At 43.9% G+C, this 15,227-nt stretch overlaps 1 pseudogene; it reads right to left on the bottom strand.

Annotated features, from left to right (window-relative positions):
• Positions 1-505: 505 nt before the first annotated feature.
• The window catches only part of LOC138286977 (zinc finger protein 850-like), a 183,738-nt pseudogene continuing 169,016 nt past the window's right edge, over positions 506-15,227 (bottom strand).

Raw genomic sequence — 15,227 nt, 5'->3', positions numbered from 1 at the left:
AATGGGCCACGCTGGGCATGCCGTGTAAGTGCAGAATACTTATTAGACGCCCACACAGTCTCGCCATACTCCATTCGAATGAACTTGTAGGCGGGGCTCGCCTCCTTTTATAAACTCGCCCTGACCTCCCATGTGGGTCAGGGAGTGCGTGCGTGTATGCGTAACAGCGTCAGGGCGTTACTATGCACTGTTACAGATTTCTCTTGTTTGTTTAAGTAATTAATTACGCATTTTTGATCCAGACAAGCCTTTGTGTTGGCAGCTTGGAGCTTAAAATCTGTAGGGAAAAAAACAAAGAAAGAAGTTCATTTCATTCTGATATAGCTATTTGTTTTTGAGCCTTCAAAGTTAAATAGGAATGTCTGTGGAACCTTTAGATTTATAATTTCAAACACACACTGAGAATCAGAGTGACAAAACGAAGAAAAGCATTTTTGACGGCATTGCTGTTGTAACGTAAAAAAACGAATTTTTGTTTTACTGGATGGGCTTAAAAAGTAAACATTTAAGAAGCATCTGAAGAATTATAACTGCAAGTTTACAAAGCAGCATTTATTTGCAGATATTGTTACATTGAACTTGAGAGGCAAATGTGATTTTGTACTTACTAACATTCTACGCTTATTCAGTTCAAGAGCAGTTCTTTGACAAAGGCACAAATGTAAACATTGTTTTTGTTGATTTCCTCACAGAGAGGCAACTATGTGACAGAGTTAATTTAGTTAACACATTTCCTGCAAGAGTTTTAAACGGAGACCTCGGGCTTCTGTTTATTTATAATAAGCTTGTTAATTTTACGTGAATCTGGTGCAGGATTAATTGAGCATTAATGCATAACCCTTATCTGTTTTCTAGTGTGCCTTTCGCAAAAAAACATGAAAAAAGAGTAAATATAAAAGATAATGGGAATATGCGAAATTTTACTAAGTATTAGACTGAAAAGAATTAGAAATATATAAAACTAACAATGATTACTTTCTCAGTTCCAGGAGTCGCATCAAAAGCACAGCAAACAATTCAAATCAAACATGTTTCAGTCCAGGAGAGAAAGTAACAAGGCTCTCAATATTCTGAGGACGAACCTGTAACGGTTTGAAGCCTGCCTTTGTCTCGTCTTTCACACAGTCCCCTTCCCCTGTCAGATATTGTCTATAATTCACAGGGATTTATCCATTTGAAATTGGATCCGTGATAAAATCATCATGAAATCCATGTAGTGGCGTGGCCAAGATGGCGCTGCAACCAGAAGCCTTGCACTGCGGCTCTATAGTTCTTGGGCCCAACTTCATTTATCCTCAGTCATCCAGTGCCCCACATTTGCAGACGAAACCCCCTCTAGCCCCCCTATACAGCAGCATGCGCACGGGTGCACAAGAAAGGTTTGAGGTGCTCAACCACCATGTCCTGTGGCGGGGCCCACTGAAGGGGAGAGGGTGTAGCCCACCTGCACGGCCAGGAGTGGAGTGGTCTGAAATTGGGGCACAGCGTGCAACCAAGAGGGGCTGCACTGTGCCGTGACCACCTGGGTCCGCGCGAAGAGCTGAGACTGCGGACAGCATCCCGCTCCAGCTGAAGTTGCCCCTGCTGAGGCCTGGTTGGCTGCGCCGCGCGTGCTCTGAAGCCATGGCCACTCGCTTCTCTGAACCTGGGAATCTACACTATTGGCAGCGAGGGAGCAGTTCTCTGTGGGCGCTCCCCGGCTTCCTCCAATTGGCAAAATAGAACTCTGAAGTGGTGAGAGCTGGCCCTTGTCTTTAGGACCCTCCAGCCCCCCTAATGCGGCCGCTGGCTCACTTGACCTTTGGACTGTACTGGCAGATATCAACCACAGGGGAGAGGACCTGTATGGTTGCTCCCCTGCCTCCTCCAGATCCCTCCCAGCATAACCACTGTGGTCTCCGCAAAGCCCTTGTCACAATTTTTCAATCACCACTGAACCCCACTGTGAAGTCGCTGGAAATGGGTGTTAGCCTTGAGTTCTGAGACTCCCCAAGCAAAGACGCCTGGGCACCTATGTCGGCACATTCAGCGGAGCTCGTGACTTCCTCGTCCTGAGTACCCCACAAGTAGGTGGACTCCTTCTTGAAAGCAGCAGGAATACAGGCACGACAGACAGAACTTTCATGTATGCGGGCAGGCTCAACGATGCTGGGGCATAACACAGGGCTTGGAGAAGGTTTGCCGACTGGCCAAGACCGGGATGTGAACTTAAGTGTTGGGGGCATATTCCTGGAGTGGCTCGTCCACACTTTCCCATTGCTAAGGGGTTGGCTCCGAAACTCTCCTGAAAGTGTTACACACACCACATATCCTGACGTGGTAGATGCTATTTTTACCCCTTGCCCCGAACAACTCATCCAACTCAGTAATACCGAGTCCTATTGGTGGCATGGTGCGCCCAAAACAACGAAACCCCCACGTCAAAAGTCCATAATGGCCATGCTTTCAGCCACCCCGCCCTCCATAGATCTGATGCATCAAATGGAAGACACTCTAGAGATACATACAGCAATGTTCAACAAGGTGCTCCAGGCCATACAGGACTCCAAAACTGCTGTGGAAACGCAGATGGGAGCAATCAAATTGAAACTGGACTGTTGCGCAGCGATCACACCAAATTCGCAGAACAAGTCGATGGCACTGAATCCAAGTTAATAACGATTAGTCCCACTGTAAAAACCCTGCAGGATCAAGTCTCAACTCTACGGAAGGAGGCGAGGGAGCTCACTGCGAGAGCGGAGAACACAGAAGGCTGCTCCTGGTGGAATAATATCCTTTTTCTGGGCTCTCCTGAAGGGGCTGAGAATCCAAGCTTAGAGCTGTTCTTTGATGGGTGGCTAACAACACACGTGTTCACAGCTAAGGTCCTAAATTTTTTCTATACTGAAAGGGCGCAAAGCATCCTGTGTGCGCCCTACTCTCCCAGGATCTCCTCCTCAACCCATTATAGTGTGCCTTCTCAACTATTAAGACAAGATATTGCCGTTTTTCATGGTGAGGGGCCCCTGGACCTACAACAGAGCTATGATCACAACATATCCAGACTACACAGCAGAGGTGCAGAGTAAGCAAAGCACCTAAACGCAGTTAAGGCACAGGTCTGCACTTTGGGCCTTTTATAGGCATTACTTTTTTCTGCCAAGCTATGAGTGATTGACTCCGATGCCATGCATTTCTTTGCCACCCCTGAGGAGGTGTGGATCTGGCTGCGTTCCAAATGTGTATAGCTTCTCACTGATGATTTTCAAAGAGAGCTAGGTGGCTGGTCAGATGGGAGGCCAAAGCACTGCAGGCACCCACAAAAGACTTGCTCCCACCCCACAGATGAACAAGCAGCCCAGGAGAGGGCACGGGCAGTTGCTGAAGTTTCAGCTCTGAGCTCTAATTGCCATCTGCCCTTATCCACATACACTAATGCTGACTGAGATCTGAGCTCCTGGATCCGTTGCCTCTGGAGTGGGATCTTTGATCACTCCAATGGGCTCTCCCAGGAGGGAGGTCTCAGTCCCTTGATAGCCAGGGCCTTTCCAGTTGGACACACTTCTGGGTCCGTTACCGGAGCATGTTTTGCCTGAGGGAGGTCAGGGCCTACTACCTGGATTACACTGGTTGGGCTCAGGAGCCTTTCCGCAGACACCAGCTTACTTTTTACACTTTAAGTTTGGTCCGCCCCTCACCTTTGGTGTATTTCCGAATGGAACTTTTGCTTTACATTGGTATATACCATGAATGATCTTTGCATATGGGTCTTACAGGCACGATGGCCATTGGTGTCTAAGCCTGGGGAGGGGAGTTTAGTTGTTTTATGGTTCATGTGGATTTTTTCTAATCTGGCTGGACAGCGGAGACAGAGAATGTATGCTGTGTATCCTTCTGTATTGGATTACCCTAGATACTGTTTCCAGCGCTATTGTTTATGGTGTATACTGTTCTAACCTGGAATATTAGAAGGATGGACCCACCTGCTAGGCAACATAAGATATATGCATATCTCAGGCATTTAAATGTACACTTTGCATGCCTCCTGGAAACACATCTCACTACGACGGAACTCCTGAAGGTTGCCAAACATTGGCGATGGCAAACTTAAGGTACAGTGTACTCAGCTTATGCCAGAGAACCCTAGATTTGGGTGGCTCCAGGAGTACCCTTTGTAAAGCATAGAAGACTGATTGACAAGCAGATATGTGCTGTTGGAGGGTCTGTTAGATGGCCACCTCCTATTCTTGAGCCCTATATATGCACCCATCATGCACCAGGGTGATTTTTCCACAAGCCGTCTCCATCTTTAATTCATGACTTACAGGCCCCAGGGTTATGGTGTGGGGACTTAAATAGTGTCCAGGATTCCCTGCTAGATAGAGCAGACCCCCCACTCCCAGGTACCAGGGGATTCAAGCAACAAAGCACTGGAGTGCGACACTCCATATTCACAATGTGTGGCGTTTGGAACACCCAGATGATTTTACGCTCCAGGCCATCAGATTCATACTAGATTAGATGACATTTTTTGTACCTCAGATTTTTGGCCCTTGATACAGACCTCTGAATATTTGGGCTAAACTATTTCTGACCATAACCCTCGCAAGGTGACCTTTCACTGGGGAGTGGCCACGTCCGCTGTCCCGACATGGAGGCTGAGAACAGAGGCACTGAGGGATGTACCCCATAGGGAGACCATTGGTAAGCAACTCTCACAATACTTTGTGGATGACTATGGTACAGCCACTACCAGAAGGAACAAATGGGATGCTATGAAGGTGGTCATGAGGGGGCACTGCATTAATTCATCCTGGGTGGGGGTGGGAGGTGGGGGTGCAGACAATTCTGTGGTCTGTTACAGACCTTGAGAAATGGATACTCCACCGTCAATACAGAGAACAGATTCAGCGATTGGGTAATCCTGATTACACTGCAGCGGTGGCAAATCAACATGCAGAAGTGGATAAGCCTGGGCAAATGTTAGTGTGGCTGCTGCGCTCAAAAATCCCTAGGGCAATTGCAGGTGCTATTCAAGACGCTACGGGCCACCTGGTGAACACACAAGAGAGCATAAACAAAGTTTTTGCTGGCTACTATGAAACACTGTACTTCCCACCTGTACTGAGCCTTTTGTGCCGGCTCTTGAGGCCTTCCTTCAGGGAAATGCCCTGCCTCAACTGTCCCCCCCTACATTTGCAGGAACTGGAGCAGACCATACAATTGGAACAGCTTCACTTGGCCATCGGTCGGGTGGCTCACGGGTAAAACCCCAAGCTTGGACAGGTTTGCTGCCGAGTTCTATGTGACATATCACACTACATTGGCTCCCAAGCTGCTAGTGATGTAATAGGAAACCCATTAGCGAGTTTGTTTACCCGCCTTCCTCCAAGAGGCCATTACAGCTGCATTGCTGAAACAAGGCAAAGATCTGCTCTTAGTGAGTTCCTACCACCCCCCTTTCCTTGCTCAACATAGCCTATTGGATCCTGAGCAAGGTACTTGCCAATAGGCTGATTCCTGTGTTAGATTTCCTGAAACACTCGGACTAGTGAGTCTTTATTCTGTCCCAATCAACCACATACAATATATGTTGGCTGTGCTGGTGACAGGAAGCCTTTCCCAGAGGTGATCTCTCTAGATTTTGGGGCCTTCAACACGTTGGGCTGGACCTACTTATTCCGTGTGTTGGAGGCCTTTCGCGTGAACAGATGAAATTATTATACACAGTTCTGCAAGTTAGGATGCGCATAGGGCGTTACATCTTGCACTCCTTTCCCCATCAAGTGAGGCATTAGGCAGGGTTGTTCCCTCTTGCCCATTATCTTCGCTTTAGCCATGGAACCACTGGCTGCTGTGATACGGAGCAGGGGTCCCTTTTGGGGTATACGGATACACACAAATTGGACATTGTCTCACCCTAAGCAGATGTTGTGCTAATATATTTATAGGATCATACCCAATCACTGTGTGCCATCTACAACCTACTGGATACCTTCGGGGATCTAGCTACGCTTGAGGTTAACTGGGGCAAGGCCTGCATCTACCCTCTTCAAGGCACGAGCCCCACTGAGAGGGCTGGGCTGAGGTGACACCATGGTTTGGTTTTTTGACACTTTTCGCTATTTAGGGGGTTAACGTGTACCAAAACGATGCTGAAATAGCGAAAATGCCTATCCTCCCATGGTTCCTGTATCTTTTTTGTGATGCTCCAGGTAGCGCCTATCAGGGCCTTTTTCAAGGAGTTGAGTGGGCTAGAATCAGATTTGATTTGAGGGCCTGCCAGTAAGCTCGTATCCCTTCAGACACTACATTGCTCTATGCAAGAGGGAGGCCTGGGCACACCAGACTTAGAATGGTACTTTGCAGCAGTGCATAGTGCAGCTGCAATTGCTCATGCGGTTGATGGCAAAAGACAAAATGGGAGACTTTAATTTTATTCTAGTTGAGCTTGGAGATGGAAATGTAATGCATTGGCTGTTGTCGGCAGGCCGTCTGGCCTGAGAGCTTCCTAGGTTATTACACATGGCCAAATTAATGTGGAATAGATATATGCAACCTAAATGTTGAGCACCCCCATATCCACCACAGCTCCCTACCTGGGACCTCCCCTCATCAGTGCTACTCTTGGACCATGACCACCAACCATGGCGAGATTCAGGACTGCTCCAGCTGAGCAAACATTTTGAGCACCTTACAATCCTTTCAACGATTTCAAGGCTCCTCCACCCTGGGAACGGGTGCCTTCCTAACCTATCATGCTTTGGGGTGCTCGGTCGATGGGAGCTGTGGAACCTCCACTTCATCAAAGGCTGCACCACTTCTTTACTCACGGGATTGGTCAAAAAGCTGTGTCATTTCTCTTTACAGACAAGCAGTGGGCAATGGCATTATGCCACATCAAACAAGTGTCAAGCAATGCACGCCTCAAATTCACATAATTTTATTATCTCCATCTGACTTATCTCATTCTACACCTCCTGCATGTGATGTTCCCATGGACTTCACCATTCTGCCCCAGATGCAGACATACAGATGCCACATTATACGTTTGGTTTGGGGATGCCAGTCTTTGGCACGTACCTGGACCCAAGTGCTGGAGCACACCTTTGCAGTAACTGATACACAACTCTCCCCTGATCGGTTATTTTGTTTATTTGGGACCACAAAGCAACTGAAACGCACAAAACATTACATACGACTGGCTGACTTAGCATTAATGCTGTTTAAACTGCTGATAGCCATGGCCTGGAAGGCAGTTCAATCCCTTGAGATTTCAGTTTGGCATCATGTGACATAAATGGCCCGTGGCGGAGGAAAAAAAAAGTCTAGCATCTGCTTCTATTGGGTGCAGTGGAGGGGGTAGCATCAAGCTATGGGACACGTATGCAAAAAAGCTCTTAGATAAGCGGTATTCTCTTCCTTCCTGATGCATTATCTTCCCCACCGCCTCCTGGGCTGCCGGCCACATCCACTGTTTCTGGAGCTGCCGTCCTTGCCCCTGGGTCATAACACTTAGAAGTTTACCAGCACTAATTTGAGATCCCTCACACACACTATAAGGTGGACTCTTTCATCCCCCTTTGGCCATCCCTGGGATGATGGTGATACACAGGTTACATACACTATCTCCTAGAGTACCCTACCTGCTCCCTTTCTGTCCTTGGGAAGATCTTTACCATCCACTAGCTAGCGTTACAATTGTTACTGTTTTTGTTGGTCTCACATGGTATTAGTATTTTACACGGTGACTGGACATACAGGCCTGCATATGGAACTCCAATTATTATAGACCTCTAGGGAACTTGAGTCCTTGCATGGTTCCTCAACTGTGATCATCTTATGTTTACACAAATTAATGTTGCCTACTGTGTCTATGTTTGTTTATTGAAAATGCCAATAAAGATTAAAACAAAAAAAATTAAAAAAATCCATGTAATTACAACGGGATAGAAAAAAAAAAAAAATCAGGAAAGTGTTCAAGATCGTGACAGACACAAAGACCAATTCCAATACAACAGTTAAACCTTCAAGTATGTACTTGCAGGATCATCCAATCTATGTGTCATGCGAATTAAAAGGCTCAAAAGTTGCTTTTTGACTCAAATTACATTTTTTAAAATGCCTCTCTAAATGTTAGTGGAGTTCATAAACCGGTCAACTCATGGCGAATATCAGACTGATGTCATGAGGAGCGTTATTTCAAGATGATCTAAAATACTGAGCAAATGTAACAAAATGTGCACAGTACCAGATTCCACTACAGGAACAAGGGCTAATTGTGAATGGATATCAACAAGTTTGTTTCAGCCTCCTCAATGCACCGTCTCAGTCCTCCGGAATATTCAAAACAATTTGATCTTGGCCAGTGATCAGCAGCTGGGGTTGACCTGGATTTGTCCAAAGCGTTCAACACAGTGTGTGCACCTGGAGAGAGTCTTCAATAGGTTGTTTCACTAGTACAGTGAAGACGTGACTCACTGTCAATGTTGGCTCAAGGCACCCAGCTAGCCATACATTTGGACAGGTGAGTGGTAACTGTTCAAGTACATTTGATCAATGGGAATTACTAAGCTGCAATACACAGGTTGGAGAGTGAAATCCTCCATGTTTTAGTCCTTGCGCCCACGCTTTTATAGTCTGATGGCCCAGAGATGTTAGGTCAGCCTCCTCACATATTTCAATCATTTACTTACACAAATATGAAAGGTATCGAACAGATTAAAGTGTCATTTCATCAATCAGGATTCATTTTAAATTAAATAAACATCTGTGACACAAGATCATTTTATTGTTAACTGAAATCAACCTTAACAATGTTAGGAATTCTAGAATGTGCTTCATCAGAATTATGTATTTATTTAGAGTTCTTGTATAGTGCTTCTAACTGTTGCTACATAACCTCCGAGTACATTGGATGAGATAACATGCTTAGGTAGTTCTTTAAAGACAAGCAGGTAAAACAAGAACCAGAGACCAGTAACTGATTACAGAGCATCTATTCCATGTAAGATAAAACTTGATGGAACTCCACTGGTAACCCTTGACAGCCATTTTCAAAACGAGCTTCATCATTTACAAAACCATCAGGACCAGCACCCTAGGGTAACTTGCAGACAAGCTCCATCTCTGGTGCCTACTCACAGCCAGAAAACCATCAGACTGGAGACAAAGAAATATTTAAAAAAAAGAAAGGGAAGGCTATAAGGGCCAGATGTAGCAAAGGGTTTTACCCATTCTGGGTCTATGGGAAAATGTGTTCGTACATATGGCCCTAAGTTTTTTCATTCTAATCGTTCAGGATCTGGAAGAACAGCTGTGTATCCATCAAGAGTGCCCCAACTTGACACAACACACTGATAGTATAATTGGGGGAATAAGTTGGTGGGTGGGTGGGTGGGGGTGGGGGGAGAGAGAGACAGGGGGACGAGAGACACAACACCCAGGAAAAGGTAGGTGTTTTCTCACTTTATGTTTCTCCTTCCACTAATGCAAGATCCTCCTTGCAGAAGTCCTAACTCAATAGCTAGGGCATTAGTGTCCCAGGAAACGTGCTGCACGGAAGGCTACCCCGAGTATTGACTTTTAAACAACGAGCCTCAATTTACCAGTTTAACATACATTTTCTTAATATCTGGTAAGATGCATGGTACATCATAAAGTAACTGCAAGTTAGCATCCTAAGGACAATTGGCAGGAAGTACAGTTTAATTGTGTAATCAAAGAGGTCACTGTGTTGGCTGAAAATGGTGAAATTACTTGGTCAACCTCCAATTACTGTGTTTTATCACCGATCCCTAAATCTTGCTACAAATACCCTGGTTAGTCAAAGCATTGTTTATAGTGTTGCTTTTACCAATAGCGTGATCCGGTGTGCTTTGATGTTTTTCTGTAAAATTCAGTTTACTCAGTAAAAACCAACATTTCTTGCTTTTATTTCACATTATGCTAGTCCCCCAAAATGTCTCCTGGTACTTCATGTTTTTTCCTACCTGTAGGAAGTCACCTAAAGACCTTCATACATTCAGTGCACATGTATGGCTTTCCCACATGTGTTCTCTAATGTAGGTTGGAGGAGTTACTAAAACGACTTCCACAGTCACTGTAATGGTAAGGGTATTTCTTTGTGTGTGTTTGCTCATGTGCTTGGAGGTGTGATAACTAACTAAAGCTCTTCATACATTCAGTGCAATGGTGTGAAGTTTCCCTGTGTATGTTTTGCTGATGTATTTGGAGATGTGATAACAGCCTAAATCTCTTCACACATTCATTACACTGGTACAGTTTTTCTCCATTCTGGGTGTTCCATGATGACTTTGCAGGGTTGATAACTGACTAACGCCCTTCACATATTCACTGCAGTTGAATGGTTTTGCCCCTGTGTGTGTTCGCTGATGACTTTGCAGGGTTGATAACTGACTAAAGCCCTACACATGTTCATTGCACTTGAATGGCTTTTCCCGTGTGAATTCGCTGATGAATCCTTAATGCTGAACAGTCATGAAAATTACTTCCATATTCACTACAATGGTAAGTATTTTCACCATTGTGTGTTCACAGATGGCATTCTAGATATGATAATCGACTAATTCTTTCCACTCTCAAAACATTTTTGTTTGTCCCCTCTGTGTGTGTTCGCTGATGCCTTTGGAGAGCTGAAAGCTGACTAAAGTTCTTCCCACATTCACTGTACTTGAATGATTTTATCCGTTTGTGTGTTGGCTGATGTGTTAGTAGGACTGATTACTGACTAAAGGTATTCACAAACTCACTGCATTGGAACAGCTTTTCCCCATGTGTATTTGCTGGTGATTCCTTAATATTTTAGACTGACTAAGACTACTTACAGATTTACTACAATGATATGGTGTTTCCCCCGTGTGCATTCGCTGATGAGTCCTTAATTTTGAACACTGACTAAAACTACTTCCACATTTACTGCAATGATAGTTTTTCTCCTGTGTGCGTCTCCTGACGTCTTTGGAGGTGTGATAATTGACTAAAGCTCTTATCACATTCATTGCAATGGTAAGGTTTTTCGTTCGTGTGTATTCGCTGATGTATTTGAAGATGTGGTAACCTACTAAAACTCTTCATACATTCATTGCAATGGTATGGTTCTTCCCCCAGTGCGTGTTTGCTGATGTTTTTGCAGGGATAAATGACTAAAGCTCTTCACACATTCACTGCACTTGAATGGTTTTTCCCCTGTGTGGGTTTGCTGATGCATTTGGAGGCGTGATAACTGACTAAAGCTCTTTACACATTCATTGCAGTGGTATTTTTTTCCCCTATATGTATTTGTTGATGCATTTGAAGGCGTGATAACCAACTAAAGGTCTTCACAGATTTGTTTCAAATAGTATGGTTTTACCTTTGTGTGTCTTCGCTGATGTCTTTGGAGGTATGATAAACAACTAAAGCTCTTTGCACAATCATTGCAATGGTAAGGTTTTTCCCCTGTGTGTGTTTGTTGATGTATTTGGAGGTTTGATAACTGACTAAAGGACTTCACACATTCATTGCAATGATATGGTTTTTCCCCTGTGTGTGTTCGCTGATGTACTTTGAGGTTTGATAAACGACTGAAGCTCTTCCCACATTCATAGCAATGGTATGGTTTTTCCCCAATGTGTGTTCGCTGATGTCTTTGTAGGATTGATAGACCACTAAAGCTCTTCACACATTCATTGCAATGGTATGGTTTTTCCCCTGTGTGTCTTTGCTGATGTCTTTGGAGGTATGATAAACAACTAAAGCTTTTTGTGCATTCGTTGCAATGGTACATTTTTTCCTCTGTGTGTGTTCGTTGATGTACTTGGAGGTTTGATAACTGACTAAAGGTCTTTGCACATTCATTGCAACGGTAGGGTTTTTCCCCAGTGTGCGTTCGCTGATGTCTTTGTAGGATTGATAAATCACTAAAACTCTTCAAACATTCATTGCAATGGTATGGTTTTTCCCCAGTGTGTGTTCGATGATGTCTTTTGAGGTATGATAAACAACTAAAGCTCTTTGCGCATTCATTGCAATGATATAGTTTTTCCTCTGCGTGTGTTCGTTGATGTACTTGGAGGTTTGATAACTGACTAAAGGTCTTAACACATTCATTGCATCGATATGGTTTTTCCCCTCTGTGTGTTCGCTGATGTGCTTGGAGGTGTGATAAGCGACTAAAGCTCTTTGCACATTCATTGCAATGATATGGTTTTTCACCTGTGTGTGTTTGCTGGTGTGCTTGGAGGTTTGATAACTGACTAAAGGTCTTCATACATTCATTGCAATGGTATGGTTTTTCCCCTGTGTGTGTTCGCTGATGTCTCTGTAGGGTTGATAAGTCACTAAAGCTCTTCACACATTCATTGCAATGGTACGGTTTCTCCCCAGTGTGTGTTCGATGATGTCTTTGGAGATATGATAAACAACTAAAGCTCTTTGCACATTCATTGCATTGGTATGGTTTTTCTCCTGTGTGTTTTCGTTGATGTACTTGGAGATTTGACAACTGACTAAATGTTTTCCCACATACATTGCAATGGTATGGTTTTTCCCCTGTGTGTGTTCGCTGATGAGCTTGAAGGTGTGATAAGCAACTAAAGCTCTTTGCACATTCATTGCAATGGTATGGTTTTTCCCCTGTGTGTGTTCGTTGATGTGCTTGGAGGTTTGATAACTGACTAAAAGTCTTCATACATTCATTGCAATTATATGCTTTTTCCCCAATGTGTGTTCGCTGGTGTCTTTGTAGGATTGATAAATCATTAAAACTCTTTCCACATTCACTGCATTCAAATGTTTTCCCCGCTGTTTGGGTTTGCTGATGATTTCTTAATGCTGAAGAGTAACTAAAACTACTCCCACATTCGCTGCAATGGTATGTTTTTTCCCCTTTGAGGGTTTGTTGATGACACTGTAGGTTAGATAACAAACTAAATCTCCTGGCACATTCAGTGCAATTGAATTGATTTTCACCTGTGAGCATTTGCTGAGGATGCTTCAGTTCTGGTGACAAACTAAAGCTCTCGCTGCATGTGTCTGTTACTTCTCTCTTGGTTAGAGTTTCTGGGTCGGGTATATATTTGTCTACATCCCATGACTGTGCTTCCTGAAGGGCCAACATGGCTGATAAAGCAGTTTGTGTTATTCCCACATAACCTGTATGAGTGTGGTAATCTGCAGGTTTGCTTTCCAATCTAACAATGATCACCAAATATCTGTCACACCCATAATATGTGGGCGATGGTGTCTTTAGACTGGATAATGATTTTCACAGCTATGGGTAAAGATTCAAATTGGGACATGCCTCAGTATTTTTAGATAGCAGAACTCATCTTTCTTTTACACTTCAGCTGTCTGGCTCCAATTAGTTGTTCTTTTCCCTGGTTCCTGTGGGTTAGCCAGAAAGAGTTTACAATACACTTGCAGCACGGAATACCGGTGCTCATTTTAGGAAGTAAAGCACTGCTGTAAACACATCACACTGATCCCATGATCAAAGATAGCACTGGACACCTGTTGACACAGGAGCTGTTTTGTAGATGTTGTTGTGTTAATTTTCTAGAGTTCTTTTCTTAGTCTTGTGGAGTGGAGGTGCACAGCACAGATTTGTACATTCACTGAACTGCCCTTGACTGCTTCTTCAAGGATCTGGCAGTTTATATTCAGGTTTGTCTGTCTCCAACTGTGCTGATGCTTTCCTGAATACTGAAGCTCAATTTTTCAATATTTTTGCAGATTGACAGTAGTATCTTCAATACCGATAATCATTTCATGCATTCAAGGCTTGTTTCCTGTTGGATGTAAAGAGATATAACATTACTAAATGCAAATGTGGAGGAATGTGAATACACAAATATTTTGCTGACTGTAAAAGATCTCTCTTCTTTACCATATTTGAAATTTAGCAAGGGATATTTCACCACATCTAGATATTTAACTAAATATTCTATGGAACACCTCACACCTTAGTTATTTCAGAAAAGGAGGTGATCTACCAGTGTTCACAGAGTAACCTAGTAAAGACAGGGCACTCATAGAGCACCCACATGCTAGAGGTAAAGCTTTAGGTAGATGCATATGGTCAGGATTGCATTTAAGAAAGAACAGATTATGGAAAAAGGGATGTAGCAGGATGTGCTGCGGATACGTTCCAGGAAGAGTATAACAAAAGTAACGGGACAGTGATGGTGGTGGTGGTGGTGGTGGTGGGGTGGGGGGAGGAGGAGGACAGGACCTCAGAGAACACAACAACTGGAGGCTGCCTGACTCAACAGGGAGATCCAAGTGAGGGGCCAGGTGTCGAACACCATGAGCTTGGGAGACAAAAGAATCCTAAGAAACATTGTGTTTCTCAGGGCATTCCCACAACAGATGCAAAGGTTCATTTGCTGTCAGCACACTCTCTCAAACAGATTCCTTTTCCAGTGCTTCTGGTAATACTGGTCTCTCTCCTTCTACAAATGACCGTTGTGGGCTTGAGGCCTGATTTAGGGTTTGTCAGACAGGTAACTCATTCACAAATATGACAGATATCCCATCTGCTCACCTTATTACAAAAGACACCGGACATAAGGAACTTGCAATAAAGTGGACATGGTATATGTCATGTGTTGTGACCTAGTAATCCATCTGCCAAACTCAAAATCAGGCCCTTGGTGCACATTCTGCCCAGTGTTTGATCAGTGTCGGAAAGTCTTGGTTTTATAAAAGACACAGTATTATCTCACCACAGCTATAACATACAGTCATAATGTCACTCGCACTGTGTTTCTTTTTTTCTTCTTCTTCCAGCTCCTGTCACCTACGCTCATGAACTGTCCACAGTCTAGTTTACTATTTGTTCACTCTGATGTTTTCACTGATGGATACTCTTCACATTGCTGAATGTGCATCGTCAGAGAAGAGGACCAGCTGCAAGCATGGAAGGCTTAACTGTAATCAAGAGACCCAGGAAAGAAGTCTTCTGTTTTCATGCATTCCAATGGGTTCTGGGAATTGCAGTCTTCTTGTGACTGCATTTAAATTGGCTGCTGTATGGATAAGGCCACAAAAGTAATAAATAATGCTTTCCTCTCTGCATTTAATAAAGTTGAGACTTTCTGATATTTTACACTTACAAAACTATAAACTCTGAGCATGCACATAACATATCTCATGGGAAGTGTATAAAAGGACAATAACATAATCAGAGGGTAGAGAAGAAAGGAAGTGAGAAGAGGAAGTGAAGAAAAGAGGGAAAAGCAAATCTA

Source organism: Pleurodeles waltl, chromosome 4_1 (genome assembly GCF_031143425.1).
Source record: "Pleurodeles waltl isolate 20211129_DDA chromosome 4_1, aPleWal1.hap1.20221129, whole genome shotgun sequence".
Lineage (NCBI taxonomy): Eukaryota > Metazoa > Chordata > Amphibia > Caudata > Salamandridae > Pleurodeles > Pleurodeles waltl.
The sequence above is the reverse complement of the archived record's forward strand: the minus strand, read 5'-3'. Positions and strand labels throughout refer to the sequence as shown.